The following is a 14,460-nucleotide window of genomic DNA, read 5'->3' as shown; positions in this document are numbered from 1 at the left end:
TATTGCAATAAACTCCCCTCTTAGGACTTCCTTTGCTGCATCCCAGAGGTTTTGGATTGTTGTGTTTCACTTTCCTTTGCTTCCACTTAAAAAAAAAATCTTTAATTTCCTGGTTAACCCATTTATCCTTTAGTAGGATGTTCTTTAACCTCCAGGTGTTTGTGATCTTTCCAAATTTTTTCTTGTGTTTGACTTCAAGTTTCATAGCTTTGTGGTCTGAAAATATGCATAGTATGATCTCAACCTTTTTGTAGCTGTTTAGGCCCAATTTTTGGTCCAATATGTAAACTGTTCTGGAGCATGTTCCAGCATGTGCACTTGAAAAAAATGCTGCTGCTTTAGAATGAAATGTTTTAAATATATTTTTGAAGTCTATCTGGTCCAGTGTATCATTCAAAACCATTGTTTCCTTGTTAATTTTCTGTTTAGATTATCTGTCCATTTCTGTAAGTGGGGTGTTACAGTCCCACTATTATTGGGTTATAATCATTGAGTTTCTTTCTGTTTGTTATTAGTTGATTTGTATATTTAGGTGTTTCTAAATTGGGGGCACAAATATTTATAGCTGTTAGATCTTCTTTTTGGATTGACCCCTTAATTATGATAAAGTATTCTTCATCTCTTATTACAGTCTTTGGTTTAAAATCAAGTTTGTCTGATATAAGTAAGGCTACTACAGCATTCTTTTGACACTTATTAGAACGATAAATGGTTCTCCATCCCCTCACTTTCAATCTCGAGGTGCTTTAGGTCTAAAATGAGTGTCTTATAAGAAGTATATAAATGAGTCTTATTTTTTAAACATTATGATACCCTAAGTGCTCTATAAAGCACTTAGTCCATTTACATTCAGACTAATTACTGATAGATAAGCATTTAGTGCCGTTGTATTAACCATAAAGTTGCTGTTTCTGGAGATTTTCTCTTTGTTGCTGTTGGTCTTTCTTCCCCACTCAAAGGGTCCCCTTTAATAAGGTCTGGTTTTGTGGTCACAAACTCCTTTATTTTTTGTTTGCCTGGGAAACTCTTTATCTCTCCTTCTATTCTGAATGGCAGCCTTTCTGGATAAAGTATTCTTTGCTGCATTACTTTTCCCTTCCACACATTGAATGTATCATGCTACTCCCTTCTGGCCTGCCAGATACCTGTGGAGATATCTGCTGTGAACCTGCTTTGTCTTCCTTTGTGTCTTAGGGATTTATTTTCCCTTGCTAAGCAGCAAGGAACCCAACCTAACCTAAGCTGATTAGGGATTTATTTTCCCTTGTTGCTTTCAGTATTCTTTTCTTGTGTCTATATTTTGCAAACTTTCCTATGATAGGTCTTGGTGTTGGCTGGCTTTTGGTGAATTTTTGGAGTTCTCTGTGTCTCCTGGATTTGGATGTCTGTATCCTTCCCCAGATTAGGGAAGTTTTCACCTATAAATTGCTCAAATAAATCTTCTACCCAATTTTCACTCTCATCTTCTGGGACTCTGATGATGTGAATGTTATTATGTTTTATGAAGTTGTTGAGTTCACTCTAAGCCTACATTTCTGATCCAATACCTTTCTTTCCCTCTTCTTTTCAGCTTTGCTATTTTTCCATAATTTTATTTTCTGTCAGGTATGAGGTGTTACCTCATTGTGGTTTTGGTTGATGTGTAATGTGTGATGTTGAGTAACTTTTCATGTGTTGATTGGTCATACGTATGTCTTCTTCTGAAAAACGTCTATTCATATCTTCTGCCCATTTTTAATTGGATTATTTGTTTTGGAGTTTTGAGTTAACTTCTTTATATATTTTGGATACTAATCCTTTATCAGATGTGTCATTTGCAGATATCTTCTCCCATTCAGTAGTTTACCTTTCAGTTTTGTTGATTGTTTCTTTTGTTATGCAGAATATTTTATTTTGATATAGTCCCAATAATTTCTTTTTGCTTTTATTTTGCTTTCCTCAAGAGACATATCTAGAAAAATGTTGCTATGGTCAATGTCAGAAAAATTATTGCCTGTGATCTCTTCTAGGATTTTGATGGTTTCAGGTCTTACATTTAGATCTTCAATCCATTTTGAATTTACTTTTGTGCATGATGTCAGAAAGTGGTACAGTTTCATTCCTTTGCATGTTGCTGTCCAGTTTTCTGAACACCATTGTTGAAGAGACTGTCTTTTTCCATTGGATATTTTTTCCTGCTTTGTTGTTGATAGTTTACCATATAGTTGTGAACCCATTTCTGGGTTTTCTATTTTGTTCTCTTGATATATGTATTTATTTTTATACCATTACCATTCTGTTTTGATCACTACAGCTTTGTAATGTAATGTGAAGTCCAGAATTGTGATGCCTCCAGTTTTGCTTTTCTCCTTCAAGGCTGCTTTAGCTATTTGGGGTCTTTTGTGGTTTCATACAAATATTAACATTGTTTTTTCTAGTTCAGTAAAAAATTCTTGTGGTATTTTGATAGGGCTTGCATTAAATGTGTAGATTTTTTTGTGTGGTATAGACACTTTAACAATATTTTTTTCTTCCAGTCCATAAGCATTGAATGTCTTTCTATATTTTTGTGTCATCTTCAATTTCTTTCCTAATTATTTTATTGTTTTCAGAGTACAAGTCTTCCACCTCTTTGGTTAGGTTTATTCCTAGGTGTCTTATTGTTTTGGTGATATTCCAAGTGGGATTGATTCCTTAATTTCTCTTTCTACTGCTTCATTATTGTTGTTTAGAAATGCAATAGATTTTTGAATGTTGATTTTCTGTCCTGCAACTTTCCTGAATTCATTTATTAGTTCTAGTAGTTTTTTGGTGGAAACTTTCAGATTCTCTATATAGAGTATCATTACATCTGAAAATAGTGAAAGTTTGACTTCTTCCTTGACAATGTGAATGCCTGGATGCATTTATTTCTTTTTGTTGTTTGATTGCTATGGCTAAGACTTCTAGGACTGTGTTGAATAAAAGTGGTGAGAGTGGACATCCCTGTCTTATTTCTGACTTAGATGAAAAGCTCTAAAGTTTTCCCCATTGAGGATGATATTAGCTGTGGGCTTTTCATATATGTCCTTTATTATGTTGAGGTATGTTCCCTCTAAACCTACTTCTTTGAAGCTTTTTATCATGTATGGATGTTGTACTTTGTCAAATACTTTTCCGTATCTGTTGAAATAATCATACAGTTCTTATTTTTTTCTTTTAGTAATGTGATGTATCTTGTTGATTGATTTACAAATATCAAACCACCATCGGAAAGAGGAAATAATATCACTTGATGGTGGTGAATGATTTTTTAAGGTATTTTTGGATTCAGTTTGCTAGTATTTTGTTGAGGATTTTTGCATCTATATTAATCAGATATTGACCTGTAGTTCTTTTTTCTGGGGTGTCTTTATCTGGTTGGTGTCAGGGTAATGCTGGCCTCATAGAATGAATTGGAAGTCTTCCTAATGTTTTCTTAAAGAAGTCAAATACATTAGATACATTTATAACTTGTGTCACTTCATAGACAAGCAAACCACAACTTGTTTAGGTAAGAGACAGCAAACATTTTAGAAGACAGACTATTGCTTACTTATGTTCATGTTAGTTGCCTAGCCCAATGCCTCCCAATTTCCATACCTATATTTTACTTGTGTTTTCTATCTTTATCCAAAGAGTTATTTACAATCTATAAAATTTCAGTATAATCCATAAAATGTTCATAATAACTGCTAATTATATTTTCACTGTGAAACAGGATTTAGGTTAAATGTCTTTTTAAAAAGACATTTTGTCACAAAAAAGTTAAAGATTTTTTAAATGTTCATTTATTTTTGAGAGACAGAGAGAAATGGTGAGAGGGAGGGAGAGAACTAGTGGGGGAGGGACAAAGAGAGAGAAATGGAGACACAGAGTTTGAAGTAAGCTCCAGGCTCTGAGCTGTCAGCACAGAGCCTGATGTGGGGCTTGAGCTAACTAGCCATGAGACCATGACCTGGGCTGAAGTCAGACACTTAACTGACTAACCACCCAGGCACCCAAGAACATTTTTGATCTACATGACATCAATGATGGTGCAGAATTTAACTGGCATGGCAATGAAATATACATGAGACATCATTTTAATTATTATGTACATCCAATTTGAATTTGTTATTTGTAGTGGGAAAAGAGAACTATAGTTTTCTTGGTGGTAGAGCTCTTGTTTTCTTCAATTACTCATGAGCTATGAGGACAGAGATTGAGTTGTGGTCTGCACTTGCTATGCTCTTGCAATAGAGGAGTGTGACAGGCAGAAGTAGTATATGTGGATGAGAACGAGATTCCTAGATCTGAACTTGGTTACTTCAATTAAAAAAATTTTTAATGTTTTTATTTATTTTTTAGAGAGTGCGCGCGCGTGTGCATGAGTGGGGGAGGGGCAGAGAGAGAGAGAGGGAGACAAAGAATCTGAAGCAGGCTCCAGGCTCTGAGTTGTCAGCACAAAGCCTGACCTGGGGCTCAAACCTAGGGATAGTGAGATCATGACCTGAGCCGAAGTCTGATGCTTAACTGACTGAGCCACCAAGGTGCTCCTGAACTTGGTTACTTCAGGTTTCTGTAGGTTGTATTCCCATAGTGGACCTGGGTGAGGTCTGGACAGCCATTGTTAAACGTTCTGACTTGACTTTGGGAAAAGCTAGTTGTCATAGGCTGTATCTTAATTTTGTCTTTCATATATTTTATCTATTTAATTTTTCTTTGCCTTGTTTATTTTTTTTGCATCTTATACTTCAATGTTAATTGGTTGCTGTCTTATTTCTGATTTTCAAGTGTGTTTAAGTTGAATTTTATTTCCATTGATGTATTTTTAAAGTTTACTTCCAATGTGTGTTTTTTTTCTTTTTAATCACTTCATCTTTTTTTTAATGTAATAATATTTTTTCCTAATTTTCTACTTTTCTGATTAACTCAGGAAGTTTCCATTTTGTAGTCATAATTTTTTTTTTTTTACAGATTATGTATTTACTTTGAGAGAAAGAGAGAGAGATTATGAGTGGTGACAGGGACGGTAGAGAGAGAGGAGAGAAAGAATCCCAAGCAGGCTCTGTGCTGTCAGTGCTGAGTCCAATTTGAGGCTCAGTCTCACACAGGGTGAGATCATGACCTGAGCCAAAATCCAGAGTGGGTCATTTAACCAACTGAGCCATCCAGATGCTCCTATAGTCATAATTTTAACATATATTTTATATCCTAAATAAACACTGACAAACTATTCCTACTTTCTAATTGTTACTTTAAAATCCACTAGAATATTGTAGAATAGTTTATGCTTTGTCAATTAGCATTTATGCACTGCTTCATCTTCTAGAACTTTTATCAGCTCCCCTGCCCATTCTGCCCCCTCACCTTTCCCCTTACCTTATCTGGTTCTAGGTTTCCTGTTCAATAGAGTAGGTCATGCCACCTCATAAAAAGTTTTCTTTGAAATTCCCACTAGCAGGGAAGGCTTTAACAAAATGGGAACATTGCCCATGTTGGTCATCTCCTCCATATTTTGCCTGATTTTGTTTGTTGCTCAGTATCCTTTAGTAGTTTGTTGTTGTTTGTTTATTTTTTGTTTATTTGTTTCAGTATTTTGTCCAGAGTATCAATCAATTGGATGGTTGCTGTGTAAGGGCTTCCATCACTATACTGGAAACAAAACTCTGCCTTGTCATAATAGTTTGGGTTAGGTTGGTTGAGTAGTAGTTTGAGTAGTTTGGTTAGGTTGCTGCTGAGAAGGTTTACCTGTGTTCTTTCTCTACTTAGGTGTATAGCACATAAACCAGAGCTCTAGGCAGATCTGGTAGCATCATTTTTCATCTTTCTTTCATGAGAATTAGTGGAAGATCCTGATATCACGAATTGAGCTTCGATTATTTCTTCTGCCTATTAGCACTTTTGATGAAGTTTTGGGGTTATTGTGGGGTGGTCCAGAGCCAACGGTCAAGAAAGAATTCTTAAAGACATCTTTGGTGCAAAAAGGTGATTTTTTAAAGCAAAGGGGAAGGACCTGTGGGCAGGAAGAGCTGCCCTGGGGTCGTGACTGGTAATTGATTATATACCCTCAGGTTTGAAGGGGGTCAGGGATAGAGTAAGTCTCTAAGGTATTTTGGAAGCAAGGTTTCCAAGACCTTGAGGGGTGAGCTGTGAATAGGAAAACGCCATTTATTACTGTTTAGTAAAACCTCAGTCATGAGACCCTTCAGATGTATATCAGGGTGCCATAAACTTGGAGTATGATTGCCAGCATATATCTTGGGGGAGTTGAGATAAAGGAAGTTTCCAAAAGAATTTGTATATGTTAAAGTACATTTACAGGTTACGGGGGGTCATGATAATGTTAAGCCAAGATTCCTTTTTGCCCCTAGCAAAGTGTCATCATCAAGGCAGCTGAGATTCTAGAGGAAGTTCACTCTGCCAGTTTCAAGGACTTGTCAGTGGGCTGTAGGTAGTAAAGAATTTAATTTTTCATTTTCCTTAGTTTCCCACATCACCATGACAAACACTTAAACCCCTTTCCTTTGTTCTTGGGTAGCCAGGAGTGGCCAAGAAATATCACACATATCAACCGGGGGTGGGGGTGCTGTTAGCCTGCACTTTACCCTCAGCTCGCTCCATGCTCCCTCATCACTTTTACTCTCTGTTATTTGGAAGAAATAGACTTCCCAGTCTGGGGAAGAGATGACTGGGGAAGAGTAGAGATATATATCTCCCTCTGACCGATAGCCCAGTAGACCTGCAATTTAAGCCAAAATCGTAGTTTTGTGCTTATTTATGGAGATGTTTATCTTCTTTTCTGATCTTGTGTATGTTTGACTTGCTCATTTTGTATTTTACCTGTCATTGCTACATACTTGGAGGAAAGGGGGCTCCTTAAAGTCTGAGTCTACAAATCTTGACAAGAAATTTTAAACTGTATCTTGTTATTACAGTATCCCACGCTGGGTCTAACATGGCACTTGAAAAAATAGAACATATTTATCCAAGTATTAGTAAAAGACTTGTAACATGAATCTTAAATTTACTGAAAAGAAAGAAGCCAAATGAAATCATCTTCATTAGAAGTGGCTGTTTTTTATTGGATTCATAGAACTATAGGTCTGTACTGAAAATTCCATAAGAGCAATACAAATCTGATTCAATTTGCATAGCTTTTATTCACAGACAACTTTGTAAAGTGAAATACACCATCATTCCCATGGATTTTGACATTTTGCTCCATGGGCACCAAGGGAAAAAAAAATCTACTTTAACTCGATTAAGCATAGCTGGAAGACCTAGGCTGTCACTTCCAAAGAAAATTAATACCTATGAATCTACAATCCATTGTGCTTTTTTAGTCACCTCTTATAAATAGTGATCCTTGCTTTTTCTGGATTTATCTGGATATCTGAACTTTCTCACACTATAAAGCTATTGGATTCAAGCGCTGTAATTGACCCCTCATGTTTTCCCCTCTGATTTGGCCCTTTCTCCCTGCAGCATCTCCCATTTTCAGAAGTTGCTGATTCAGAAGTCAAGCAACCTGTTGGTTCTGAAATCCCTGTCTTCCTTGTCCCCTCATTCTGTCAGGGAGGAAGACCTTGATCGGCCCTTCAAGGTCCTTACTGCTGGACTAAGAATCAAATTGACATGAGACTGATTAACAGGAGAAAATAAAATTTAATAGGCATACATGTGGGGAATCAATATAGAAATGGAAATTCCACAGACAGTGAGGCAACAGGAAGCTTGTATGAACTAAGGAGAAGGGCAGGGTCTGAGGATATAAAGGAGAGAAGGCCATTAGTAGGAAGGTGAGAGGAAATGTTCGGAAGAACAAAGTTTTCTCTATTATACAGATAAGTTTCTTGGGTAAAGGAGAGTCTGTCAATAGCTTTCTTTCTGGTACAGGCTCTCCTTTCCAATGTAAATTTAGGCATTTGAGGACCAAGAAGAGTGTTTTTCCTGTGTTTGCTGGGTTTTGATTACTTTTAGCTCAAAATACTGTTTATGTCAAAGTGACCTATTTTGGGGCAGTGTGCTCTTGGCCCCTACAATTCTTTTCTTCCTTTCATCTTCTATTTCTTTATTCTCTATCATCTTGCTAAAAGTGTTACCAAAGTGGTAGGTTTTTTCCCTACTCAATACCATTCCCAAATAGCAAAATAACAAAACAGTATTTGATAGCAAGCAGGTAATTCATGGAGAGTGAAGAAGGGGAGCTCATGCCTAAAGGTAACTTCTCCCTGATTAGGTCTCATGGTAAGGGTTTTTTGGGTTATGGCAATCAATGGGCTGGTAAGCAAGCTGATGTTGGTGTTTTCTGGGGAAGACAGGAGGCCTCTTGAAATCAGTGTGCTGCCTCTTTTCTTCTGTTAAATGGGTGCAGGTGTGTCCTTTTTTTTTTTTTTTTTGAGAAAGAGAGAGAGCACACAAGTGAGTGCACACACCACACACACAAGCATAATGGGGGTAGAGGGGGCAGAGGAAGGAGTGAAAGAATCCCAAGCAACCATCCTAGGGCTCTATCCCAAGACCCTGGGATCACGACCTGAGCTGAAATCAAGAGGTGAATGCCCAAATGACTGAGTCATCCAAGCTCCCCAAGTGTGTTCTTTAGTAGAATTAGAAGGTAAAGATCAGCTGGAGGGTTCACAACTGGTGACTGAACTGGAACAAACAGGTAAAAAATGGGTCATGGGGGCTTATTTGGAGCTTGTAGCTTCTGGCATCTGGTCTTAGTTTCCAATGGCAAGCAGCACCGGTAAGCAATGCTAGAAAACTGAATTCTTGTGGCTTGTTATCAAGTCCCTGGTGACAAAATGATTGCATTAATTCTGTTGGACCATAAGCTTTGGAATTATAGAGATGAGGTTTGAATTTTTCAGTACTGTATTATCACTTAGCACGGTACCTGATATATAGTGATTGAATATTTCTTGAAGGAAAGCTTTGAAAGTTTTTTCTAAATATCCAATCCCTTCCAGCATGATCCTTTTTTTTTTTTTTTTTAGTAACATCAGAGTGCATGGATCCTGCTCTTTCATTATACTCACCACATTACAATGTAATTATTTGTTTATGTGTCTTCTCCCCTACCCTACCAAGTTTCTATAGTTCCTGGTCCGGGCACAATATCTGAGACATAGCAGTTACTCATTGCATGTTCAGTAAACTGATTTGTTAAATTATTTCATAAATGTGAAAGGTTATATAATTACCTCAAAGCTAGGAATCATAGTTTTTAAATTTTATTTTTATGAGTCCTAATACCTACCAGTCAGAATATAAACTGCCATGAAATTAGTCAGGAATTGAAATGAACAAGTATTGGTGGGTGAAAGTGAAACAAGTTAACTTTGGATTTGAAAAAAAAATTATCAAATTTAGAAATTAAAAATACAACCGATTTCATTGAATGCCATCATGCATCTACTTGACTGTGATATTCCGGAATTATTCTCACATGTTTCTTCATTTTTTGTTATGACTTCTGAATCTCAATTTTGTTGCTTATTGTTTCTTACTCCCTTCTCGCTTCAAAGTTTATTCAGATCCAATTTTCCCTCTCATGAAGCTCTCCCTGAATACTCAGTAAATATTCTCTATTTCTTCTGTAGATTTTACTAGTTTTTACTATTTGTGCAGTGGGTGGAAGTTATGTGCCTTGTTACTGAAGTGCTTAAGCCAAATATGGGAACCAGATTTCCCGGGTTAGAATCTGAGCTGCATCACTTATAAACTGTGCTACTTTTGGCAAGTGTCTTAGCTGTTCTGGGATTCAGAATCTCTCCTCTGTAGAATAGAAAAAATAAACAGTTCTAGCCACATTGGATTGTTATCTTATTAGAATTAAATGGGTTCATATATGTAAATTGCTTGGCATAGTGCCTAACAAATAGTAGGTACTATGTAAGTGTTAATATTTTTTCTTTCTCTAGTGCATCTGAAATCTTTTTTTAAGCCCTGTAAGTTTTAATTATGTTATCCTAATATTAGGATGAAATATCTACTTCATTCAGACTGACATAAACAGACCAGTGAGAAATAGTGTGAGGTAATGGCTAAAAGCATAAGTGCTGGAGCCAGACTGCCTGTGTCCAAATGCCAGCTGTGTCACTTATTGGCTGTGTCACTTATGACAAGGTACTTAAAAACTCATAACTTCTCATACCCTCAGTTTTATCCCCTGTAAAATGTGCATAATATAGTGCCTATGTAACAGTGTAATGCTGAGAATGAAAAAAGTTAATGAATGTAAAGTGGCTAGAAAAGTGACAGACGTACTATTCATGAAGTATTGGCTATTTTCACTGTTAAACCACCCAGAGTAATAAATCATCACATATTTTAATGTATTCGTTTTATTTTTTATTTTTTTTTATTTTCTGAAAAAAAAAATTTAATGTTTATTTATTTTTGAGAGAGAGACAGAGCATGAGTGGGGAGGGGCAAAGAGAGAGGCAGACACAGAATCTGAAGCTGGCTCTAGGCTCTGAGCTGCCAGCACAGAGCCTGACGTGAAGCTTGAACCCATGAACCACAAGATCATGACCTGAGCTGAAGTTGGACACTTAACCGACTGAGCCACCCAGGCGCCTCAATAATATATTAGTTTTGCAAGTCTTGTTTCTCTCCTAGATTTTAAACTCCTAGTGAATGGGTATACTTATTTATTTTGAGAGGGAGAGAGAGAGAGAGCGAGAGAGCGAGAGAGAGAGAGCGAGAGAGCGAGAGAGAGAGAGAGAGAGAAGGAGAGAGAGACATAAAGGAGAGCATGAGCAGGGGAAGGGCAGAGAGAGAGGGGGAGAGAGAATCTCAAGCAGGCTTCATGCTTTCAGCGTTGCACCAGATGAAGGCTCAGTCCCACAGACCATGAGATCATGACCTGAGCTGAAATCAAGAGTTAGATGCTTAACCAACTGAGCCACCCAGGCACCCCTAGGCTGTATCTCTTATTGTATATGTAAACTTGTGCGTGTAATGCTAAGCTTCAGTTTACCCATCTGCTACATAATAAAAATATTTGTGTCACTGTGTTATTTGCTGATCGTGTTTGGCTGTTAAGTATCACAAAAGACAAATTATCTCTATTCTCTTGATAGAAAATGATATTCTGATATTCTACTAAAGTGTGGTTTAAATGAATGAGATATTTCATTTCCATAAAACAGGATGCCAAGAAGTAGGTGATTGTTGGCTTTGTTTCACTATCTCAAGGATTTCAGTCTTGTAATGTTCTGAGACTTTTCTTCATCACTGAAATATCACTGTTTTGGCATCTCCATTCCTCATGGCTGCATCCAAGTTAGGAAGGAAAATTAATTAATGGAAGAGAAAGAGGAGGTTGCTGTATCAAGAAACAAATATTTTCCTGAAATCCCCAAGTCTTCTATATACTTTGCTTGGATAGATTGTCACATGGCTTTTGCTAGATGTAAGGCGATGTAGAAAGATTAGTTTTCTGCTTCAAAATATAGGAAATAAGAGAAAACAGGGCTGGAATAAATGTGGATTTATTTTAGTTACCATATAAGTAGATTTACCTCATAAGGTCTTTCTACTCAAATGATTTAATGGAAGTAAATTTGCTTTTAAAATTTTACAAAAAGACATGTGCAAAAATGGAAACCGTTATTGGATTTCCCAGAACATCTAATTCTAAGCATATTATAAATTGCTTCTCATAAGAAGAGTATAGATAATTTAAAACATTTTGATAATTTAATTTTCTATTTACAAAGTTAAATCTATTTCCTCAAAATACTGTTTAAATTCAGTCTTAAAAATTAAATTATTTTCATTAGATTCCATTCCCCATTTTAATTCATTGAATTTGTTATCTTTAACATAAGAGAAATACTTGGGGTACCTGGGTGGCTCAGTCAGTTGAGCATCTGACTTTGGCTTAGGTTGTAATATCATGGTTCATGAGTTTGAGCCCCGTGTTGGGCCCTGTGCTGATGACTCAGAGCCTGAAGCCTGCTTTGGATTCTGTGTCTCCCTCTCTCTCTTCCCCTTCCCCATTCTCTTTCAAAAATATATAAACATTAAAATTTTTTAAAAATTAAATAGGAGGAATACTGATAAACTTGGGTTCACTCATTCACTTGTGCAATTCAATAAAACCTCACTATAATACAGGAAGCGAGATCCAGAAATTCCAGTTTTATAAATGCACGATAGCATTATTGCAAATTGAATGGTATGACCAGGAGTGATCACAGTCTGACAGACCTACCAAGAGTTTTGACCCCAAATGTGGTTTGGCAATCTCTGTTAAAAGATATACACACTGGCTCATCTATCAATGGAATTAATGCCTTCTTGTGGTTGTGATGGAACATCAGGGACAGTAGAAGTGATTTGAGTTAATCCTATAGTTATTTAGTGCTCACTATTGTGGCTGGTGCAAAGAGAACAGGCTAGAGGACATACTGGGAAGGTCAGAGAAACCTTGTGAGAAACCAAAGAGAAACCTTGTGAGATAGGGTTGCCTGTTGATTCCCTGTGGCTAGCCTTGCACTTCATTCTTTATTCCATTTTCTTTCCTCCCTCCAATGGTAAGAACTTAAACTCACTTTGGGAATGGGGTCAGAGTGAATGTACCTTACTATGGGGTTTTACTATAAATATTTAGTCCTATTATATGGTAGGCACTGTGTTTGAAACCAGGGGACTATGGGTAAATGAACAAATAAATATTTAATTACTAATTTGGATAACTGTTGTGACATACTTAATGAAACCCCATGATAGGAAACAAACAAACAAACAGGCAAACAAAATGGGTCCATCAGAATGACTGTAAAATACTCGATGAGAAAGTTATATTTAAAATAAGAAAGGAAGTATGAGAGGGTATATCAATTAGACTCCTTGCAGTGAACTGATGGTATAATCCAAGTAGTCAAATAATAAGTGGGTTTTTTTTTGTTTTATTTATTTTTTATTTTAGAGAGAGAAAGCACAAGAGTTTGTGTGTTGGGGAGAGGGGCAGAGGGAGAGAGAGAATCTTAAGCAGGCTCCATGCTCAATTTGGAGCCCAACATAGGGCTCAATCTCACAACCCTGGGATCATGACCTAAGCTGAAATCAAGAGCCAGTTGCTCACCTGATTGAGCCCCCAGGAACCCCAATAATAAGTTTTTTTAGTGAAAAGAATACATTAAGAGGAGTTGGCAAGTATATGGAAAAACTTGAGCAATAGTGCTGCAATAATGTGTGTTAGGACGAAGGAGGAGTACAGGGCTTGCCACCTTTTAAAGAGGCAAAGAATATGAGCAATTATTCTGCAATCTTGGTGTAAAGGAACACTCATAGAATTTTTGTGTAAATTTTGGAAGGATGCAACTAAGTCCTGCGAAGGTCATTTAGTGTATGTTCACATGAATATATGTTTTCGTAAGATTTGAAAAATGAATGTATTCTAACTAGTCATTTTCCTCTGTGACTTCTCCTCCTTCATGTTGGCTAAGAGTTTTGGGGCCTAGCCAAAGTGAATTTGAAATGATTGAGATGTTTGGGTTTAGTGGACTATCAGGTTTGTAATCACCTCCGTAGAAGTTAGGTTATTTTTAACCATTCATATGTGATGTTTAGGAGAATTTCTGCTGCCCACTTGCCGACTCATTCTGCCTGAGTGACAATTCTACAGGTCTGATCATTATATGGGCATATATGGAGGAGAGAGTAATGGATTTTAAACCGTACAGAACTAGAAGCTAGTCTGTGGAAACTTCATATTCAAACATGTCAAAATTTCAAGCACAAGAATAGGTCTCTTTGAAGCCTTGTCAAAATGAAAATTTCTTTGAGGAATATGTTGAAAAATGCTGAGGGTAAAGTTTAAATGGTACCATGATTTTTTTGCATGATAGAAATTGTATAAAATATAATTTACCAGTTTTCCTGTATTTGTAAAACACCAAACTATAAGCAATAAAACAAACATCGCTATGTAAATTATGATACATATTTTACAAATCCCAGCTATCAATATTTTTTTATTAAATACATTGGTAGAAAGAATAATTATATTTCTATTCACTTGATAGAAAATGAAATCATGAAATCAGTGTCACCTGAAGAGGTAGTCAAAGAGTATGCAACCAAACAGTATATTAGAGATGTGCCAGAGAGTTGATTAATCAGTATTATTCTTTTTTCTCCTAGATTTTGTAATTTTTGTGGTATTTGTCACATTTTGATTTTTGTTATTGATTTCTCTTCTCAGTATAAATATTTACTTTCCTGTCAGATATTGTATTCATAATATTATCCTCTTTCTTAAGTGGCTCTACAAAATTTAGATCTGCCCTTGAAACAAGGGTGTTTTATGAATAATTATCTTCTCCAGTGAATAAAGAAATAAGGAACACTTAACAGGCTTTCAATGACTTACTTAATTTGTCCTTAATTAAACTTTTTCAAAATGATGGCATAACTGGAACTATTTCTGGGAAGACAAAGATTACTTTATTGTTAGAAAAT

This window comes from Neofelis nebulosa, chromosome 4 (genome assembly GCF_028018385.1).
Source record: "Neofelis nebulosa isolate mNeoNeb1 chromosome 4, mNeoNeb1.pri, whole genome shotgun sequence".
NCBI lineage: Eukaryota > Metazoa > Chordata > Mammalia > Carnivora > Felidae > Neofelis > Neofelis nebulosa.
This window is presented reverse-complemented; position numbering follows the sequence as displayed.